The sequence below is a fragment of the Rhincodon typus genome, chromosome 8 (genome assembly GCF_021869965.1).
Source record: "Rhincodon typus isolate 14 chromosome 8, sRhiTyp1.1, whole genome shotgun sequence".
Lineage (NCBI taxonomy): Eukaryota > Metazoa > Chordata > Chondrichthyes > Orectolobiformes > Rhincodontidae > Rhincodon > Rhincodon typus.
Genome location: NC_063339.1, coordinates 82293954 through 82300949, shown reverse-complemented (window position 1 = coordinate 82300949; position 6996 = coordinate 82293954). Strand labels below are relative to the sequence as shown.

General features: G+C 46.4%; 1 long non-coding RNA gene across 1 annotated transcript; it reads right to left on the bottom strand.

Annotated features, from left to right (window-relative positions):
- Positions 1–3125: 3125 nt before the first annotated feature.
- LOC125483745 lies at positions 3126–6692 on the bottom strand. Its single transcript, XR_007262689.1, has 2 exons — positions 6577–6692; positions 3126–5182 (listed from the first exon to the last, which is right to left on the bottom strand). It is a non-coding gene; the product is annotated as an uncharacterized LOC125483745 (long non-coding RNA).
- Between the last annotated feature and the right edge of the window lie 304 nt (positions 6693–6996).

Genomic DNA, 6996 nt, shown 5'->3' with positions numbered 1-6996 from the left:
TAGCTGTCATAGGGTGGTTGTCGGTTTGTGGGCTACTCTGAAACCTAGGGATCTCAGTAGTCTTGTGGTCATCTCTGAAATGTCCTTGACGTGCGGTAGGGTTATTAGTGAGTCTGGTTGTGTTGTGTCTTCCTGCTGTGGTCTGTCTGGGAGGTAATGGCAATTGTGCTGTTTGGGTATCCATTCCTTTTGAAGACTCCGTAAAGGTGTTCCTGGACAGCAAGGTGCAGAGCTGGATGATCACAGCAGGCCAAGCAGCATCATAGGAGCAAAATGGCTGACGTTTTGGGCCTAGACCCTTCATCAGAAATGGGGGAGGGAAGGGGGTTTCTGAAATAAATAGGGAGAGAGGGGGAGGAGGATAGAAGATGGATAGAGGAGAAGGTAGGCGGAGAGGAAACAGACAGGTCGAAGAGGCGGGGATGGAGCCAGTAAAGGTGAGTGTAGGTGGGGAGTTAGGGAGGGGATAGGTCAGTCCAGGGAGGACGGACAGGTCAAGGGGGGGGGGGGGGGGGGCTAAGGAGGGAGGAGGTGGGGGTGGGGCTTGGGGGGGGAGGGGGGGATAGGTGGGAGGAAGAACAGGTTAGGGAGGCGGGGACGAGCTGGGCTGGTTTTGGGATGCGGTAGGGGGAGGGGAGATTTTGAAGCTTGTGAAATCCACATTGATACCATTGGGCTGCAGGGTACCCAAGCGGAATATGAGTTGCTGTTCCTGCAACCTTCAGGTGGCATCGTTGTGGCACTGGAGGAGGCCCAGGATGGACATGTCATCTGGGGAATGGGAGGGGAAGTTGAAACGGTTTGCGACTGGGAGGTACAGTTGTTTATTGCGAACCGAGCGTAAAGGTGTTCCTGTTCTGTTTTGCTGCAATGTGTTGTGGCTCATTTAACTAGTGTCCTGATGTGGCTCTGTTTGTGGGCATTGGGGTTGTTGCTAGTGTAATTGAGTATCTGGTCCGAATGTGTATCAGAGTAGCCCACAAACTGACAACGACCCTACGACAGCAACTGAACATAAAGGACCCCATACCCAAAACCAGCGAAACTAGGGTAATATGCAAAATATCATGCAAGGACTGTGAGAAACACTTGAAGGCCAAACTGGAAGAAAATTGACAATACCGTTACATGAACACTAACTTGCCACCAAGAGACACGATGAATTCTCATTTGTCTCACTGCACACTGACAGCGAGGGACACAAATTCGACTGGGACAATACATCCGTAATCGCACAAGCCAAACACAGACACGCCGGGGAATTCCTGGAGGTCCGATATTCCAACTGCAACTCCATCAACAAACACATTGAATTAGACCCTGCTGTGCCGGTGAGAGCATGTGTGAGGCGTATGCTACTGGTCTTAATTTCCCATGTCTCTCCTGTAACCGAACTGCTGAGAGGGTGGTGCCTGTGGTGGCTACCTCCAATGAAAACGGTATATTTGGACTTGGGGTTTTCAGAGCGGGAACGGTTGCTAGTGCTGTTTCAGAGATGCAATGGCCTGTGTGTGTTCTGGTTTCACCTCCCAGGCCACATTGTCTTTTAGTAACTTCATCAACGGAGCTGCTTTTGTAGTGAACCTGTCAACCCTTTGAGCCCTGTTAACTCTTCCCTTAGATGTTGATGAAATATGGATGGGGAATTATGAAATGCTTGTGGCAGGGTGGTCCACGTATATTCCTGGCCTCAGAAAGTAAACATGAGTTTATATTGGCACTCTTTCTCCAATGGGATTGACCAAAGCCCCTTACTTATGTCCAAAACCGTGAACCACTGCGCATTCTCATTTTGCTTAACAACCATCTCTGGGCTATTCGTTACAGTGTGGGCTGTTAACAGGGTGGTCTTGTTCAATGCTTGGTAGTCCATTGTTAATCGCCAGCTACCATCCAGTTCCCAAATAGGCGAGTTGTTAGTGGAAGCGACCAGTCTCAGTTTCCCTTGCTGCAGCAGGTTCTGTACTGCCTTCCCTACCTCCTCTTCCACCTGCTTTGGAAAACCTTACTGCCTTTGTGGTTTGGGGTCTGAACCCTGAATACAAACACTTGGTCATCTTCATGATCATCACTCATCTCCCCTGGCTTTATCCACATTTCTCCAACTGTGCGCATCCTGTCCTGATATTCCCCCACTGGGATCAGTGTGCAGTTTTCTCTCCTCAAACCTATAGGCATTTGCCAAATCATGCCATTAATGGGATCAAAACAGTGTGCTGTTTTGGCCATATAGTCACTCCCTAAGATATGTTCTTGTTCTCTAGGTAGTTTAATAAGGACTACTGAATGCTCTAATACTATGTCTTCCACACTAACCTTCAACTATACGTTCACGTGTCCCACTTGTGAATGTACTGTGAATCTGCTTAAGATGATTTTACTTTGAATTTTCCAATTTGTGTCATTGACATGGGTAGTATTGACGGTGGTTCAGGATCCCCCAGTGTCCCAAAGGAATGTATCAGGGCGACCTCTAACCCTACCATTCACTAGGGGTCTCCCTGTTTTATCCCACTGTGCATCACATACCCATAACGGAGAAGCCTGCAGCCGTCATTGAAGTTCAGGGTAAATCCCTGAAGATGGTAATATCTCTGTCACATCGTACTGAGGGTTGGGTCTACTTGGTCCTTCCACGGGTACGCTCTGCTTCCTCCCCGACCTGCACCCTCGCATCTTCGGTTCGGGCGTTCTCTAACCAAATGGCCTTCCTGGCCACAATTATAACACATGCGCACCCAGCTTTGAGTCTTTCCTGTTCCCGAGATGGTTCCTCTACATCTACCTCTTCCCACTGTCGGATAGGCTGGAGTGGGGTGGCCTCTGAGTAGATCTTCCCCCTTCGTTTCTCCATTTAACAGGCGTCATCCTTACCCCAGAGGTCTTGGGAGATTTTGTTGTTTCCTTTTCCTGTGCTCCAACCATCTTCCTGATTTACCCAGGCTTCTGTGTGCATGTCATCAGTGGGATCAAACTGCTGTAATGCCCTCTTTCACTCATCAGTGCCATGTGACACCAGCATTCTCACCAATCGGTTTCTCACCACTGGCTGGAAATCATTCCTATCCAAGACTAAACTGTAGACCCCCTGGAATACCACCCAAAGGCATGCTGCAAATGCAGTGGAGTGTTTACATTTCCTTTAATAGCACTTTGTCAGCGGCTGTACTTGGTGCCTTCTGTTAGCACCGATGAGAATTAATACTTTGGTCTTTTAATGTCTCATTTGTGCCTGTACCCAATTTCTGTTCCTCTGGTAGGGTGGAGTATATATGTGGGTGTAGGCACATTATAATTGATTTCCTTTCCTCAACATCATCGAAACCAAGTATCTCTCTTTGTTGACTGACCATTTGGAACAACTCCCTAGGATCATCCTCAGGCGTACACGTCCCAGTATCTTTCGCAATGTCCCTCAACTGCTGTACCCCAATGGGGTGGAATATTCTATCCTCTACCATTTAACCATCTTCCCCTAATCCTCCTCTAGCGGTTGCAAGGGGGGCCATTCAGTTTGGAGCCGACGAGTCCGTCCCTGGGTCAAAAGCTGGCAGTGAATCCTCTGGTAGAGGCTCCCCATTATCATGACTGTGTAGCTAGCCGCTTTGTCTGCTAAATCGTCCCAATCTATGTCCCCTTCACTGCCTTCCTCACTTCTGTCAGGTGCGAAAGCGCACATTATGCCTCTCTGCACGGCTAGCTGACTTTGCAGCTTCTCTATCTGTCTGTGACATTCTGTACAATCAGCGGCACTACTCCTCTTCTCTTGAGCTGCTCTCTGAATCCCATTTATCGCAGCTTTTAAATCATTACATTCTTCCTTCCATCCTTCCACCTCAGCTTTAGCTGCTTAGACTTCTCCCTCTTGCTTACTCCTTTGCCTAACCAGCTTCTCACACTGCATCTGGTACTGATTCATATGCACCAAGTCCTCACTTCTCTGTCCTTGCAGATTTGGTTACCTTTTCACTAAGGTGGGCTACCTCCTCATGAAGTCTCTTATTCTGTTCTTCTAGTCCTTCCCTCTTTACCTTCTCTAACATGACTTGCTGACGGTATTCTATCCATTCCTTCATTAAACAGCCAATCGCAACCACCTTCTGTACTACTTTAAACTTCCTGTCCAACATCTTCATTTGGGCAACCTGCCAAAGAGCTTCCCCAGCGGACTTCCCTTTGTCCCTAGTGTGACCTGCATATTCCGCATATTGCAGCCACTTCCCGAGAATGGACGGGGCTCCTCCAGAAATACAATCAGGTCAGTCCATTGTTTAGTCATTGTATACTAGTGGCTTAACTAGTGGATTAACCCCAAGCTCCTGTTCGGACCGACTCGAGTCTCCTGCTGACTCAACGGAGAGATCTTCCCTCTGGCCCCAAGCTCCCGTTCTCTCTGTACTTGTGTCTCCCACTAACATAGTGGTCTTCCCTTGAACCCAGAGCTCCAGTTCAGTCCGACCCGAGTCTCCTGCTGACTCAGCGAGAGATCCACCTTCAGATCTGAGTCACGGCAACAAAGTATGTTGGAGCCAGGAGAACACTTTTTGAAGAACTTAGTTCGTACCAAGTGGTTCCGATCGGCTCAGCCCAGCACCTGGACTCGGGTCATTCTCAATTCACAAGCTGTTTTTTCTCCCCCGTGTATCAGTAGTTTTATGGTAAGCATTCCCAGCAGCATGTCGGCGGCTGGTACCTCCCTCTCTCTGTAGCCTCCTGGCTAACACCTTTTGCAGGTTACAGCTTTTCAGGAGTAGCTCTAGATTCCTATTCAGTGAGTTTTCCTATTCAATAATTCATCCACCAAGCCTGGCTTGACATCCAGCATTGTCTTATTTTGTGGTCTACACCCCTTTTCACGCAGGAGCAGGCTTGGCAGCAGAGCTGGGTTGTGAATCAACTATCAACTTTCTTGAGACAAAGTCAATGGAAGTTTATTTGCTGTCAGGCGAACTACGGTGATAAACACACAGCCGTTTACAGTTGAACGAGGGTTATGCTGCTAATGTCAATAATTACAGAGCACCAAAAGGACTTCTCATACATTTTCCAGCTTTGGTCTTCAAGTTCTTTCTCTTTCGGTCTTTGATTTGATTTATTATTGTCACGTGGACCTAAGTACAGTGAAAAGTTTTGTTTGCATGCAGTACGGGATCATATGGTGATTGAATAGTGGAAGCAATGGCTGTAGAGAGTGCACAAAAAGCAAAATCAACATTAGATTTGAAATTCGAGAGGTCCATTCAAAAGTCTAATCACAGTGGGGAAGAAACTGCTTTTGAACCTGTTGGTATGTGTGTTCAAGTTTTTGCATTTTTATCTTCTGATTCTGGTTGTTCTTCACAACATTTTTTGAGGGTCTCTTTTATCCTTGCTCTTATCTGATTGTATTTGTATAAACAACGCTCACCTCACTTAACTATGTGATGTTCTATATATTCATCCTTATTCTGTTTTCCTCATATCAGGGCTGCTACATTTGATGCCATTTATTTCACCAACATTTCTCTAGTTGCTGACAAAACAACTTCAAGATCTATCTTTAGCTTTTTTGTGCACAAAACTTTTTCAAACCCGATTTAAAATCCCAGAACTCTAACTTGACTCTTCTCCAAACTTCTGTTTTTGAAATTTTTATTTATCTACTGTACTGCAGATGCAAGATTCTAATGACAATCAGCGTTAGCTTCTCATAACAAATTCAATATTGAAACTTATCCTTGAAACTTATCTTGTTGCTTACTTCATAAATTGGCAACATGAAATCAGTGAAACGGTGAACTGGGATGAGAGAATGGACAAGGATTAGAAGTGGTTCCAATCAGACATTTAAAATGTCTATTTAAAAAGGAAACAGAGCATTTTGCTCACTCACCACCCACCCCCTCACAATGTGCAAACACACTTGACTAGTTCCAGTTTGCAGGTTTTAGTAAGTTAAAGATAGGCTTCTCAAATCCCTCCTCTCACTGCTCAGATATTTTTGCTTATCACTCAGAGATTCAGATTCCCAGAGGGACCTGGTAAATACTGTATCATTTCTACTTTTGCACAACCAGACGCCGGTTGTGTGGGGCAAGGTGTTGTGGTGGGAGATAGGTGATGTGTCAGGTACTCCCTCAGTTTGGGAATGAAAACAGTGAGAAGGGGGAGAGTTGCATTCCCACTTCCTGTACACTCTCCTGAAGCAGCATCACATTCCCCAATTCTCCAGACCAGTTAGGTGGAGATGAGGGACATTTTGTAAACTCACGGGTACGAGTTCTGTCACTGTTTAAAACAGCAGAATTCCCCTAGCTCTAGTCATGGCTTGCATGGATCCATTGCAGTGCCATGCTTCAAGCTCCACGAGGCTGCCACGTTCTGAATGACAGACTCTGGAACCTCGTCTATCCTTAGGATCATATGCATTCTTTGTGCTCTTGCAATTCCTTTTTTTTATGTTCCCTTTTCAATCCACCCCACCAACATCACGATTGGAGCTTCCGAGGACACAAGCTTCTGGAGTTCCCTCCTTAAACCTCTCTATCCTTTAAAATATATTTCAAAATCGATCTCTTTCATCAATGTTTCGATCACCTGTGAAGCATCTTGGGAGATTTGAGAATGTGAAAAGTTCCACATAACGCAAGTTGTTGTTGTTATTGCCCCAACTCGGGATGAACAGTCGCGACTTAGTACTAGAACTGATGAACTGCGGCAGAAACAGGAAACACTGTGCATGCTCCAACCAGCAATAGGACCCGGGTGATTGATGTCAGCTGATGACCAATAGGAGGCTGGAGGACGGGGAAGAGGCGGTGTGGAAGGTGCAGGGCACAGGACCGAAGAAAATCAGCAGAAAGCGGGAGGGAAATGGTGCGAGTATGGATTGAGTTGTTTTACTACTATTTAGTACACGTCGGAATATACAAACTTGAAACTCCGACTCCCGAATTTGCAGCAACGTACATCTGTCCGTCCGTCTTTATTGGGAACAATGTTCCACCAACTTTGTAG